This window comes from Penaeus monodon, chromosome 30 (assembly GCF_015228065.2).
Source record: "Penaeus monodon isolate SGIC_2016 chromosome 30, NSTDA_Pmon_1, whole genome shotgun sequence".
NCBI lineage: Eukaryota > Metazoa > Arthropoda > Malacostraca > Decapoda > Penaeidae > Penaeus > Penaeus monodon.
In genome coordinates, this window is record NC_051415.1 from 12,901,159 (window position 1) to 12,901,573 (window position 415).

The 415-nt window shown below is 31.6% G+C and overlaps 1 protein-coding gene across 1 annotated transcript in view; it reads right to left on the bottom strand.

The window, feature by feature from the left end:
- The window catches only part of LOC119592527, a gene marked incomplete in the record, with an annotated part of 25,120 nt that continues 24,705 nt past the window's right edge, over positions 1–415 (bottom strand). The window contains 1 exon segment of the mRNA XM_037941385.1: positions 1–415.

The following is a 415-nucleotide window of genomic DNA, read 5'->3' on the forward strand; positions in this document are numbered from 1 at the left end:
ATGAGTGACCTTTGCAATTGCGATTCGCCGTTTAAGTCGATGAAATGTCACTAAACATAATGATAACTATAAAACCTCCGTATATTTTGACTTTATAAGTTGATGTCAACTCAGGACAGATACTGTATATATTATGCTTACTTCTCTCCCGTCTATATCATATCGAACACCGTTTGCTATATAGACAGAGATAAAAATCAAAGAAATATAGCTGTAACTGAAGAAAAATAAACAAGTGTAGCTGTAATATGATACAAAATCAAACATAGCTGCGATATAAGGAGAACATCGAACTGTAATTTAAGAAAAAAAATAGCGTATGAAAATCTAAATGTAATGTAATGAAATGTAAACAAATCTAGCTTTAGTATAAAAAAAACGAGCTTTCGCGATGAGGAAAGACAACCCAAACCTT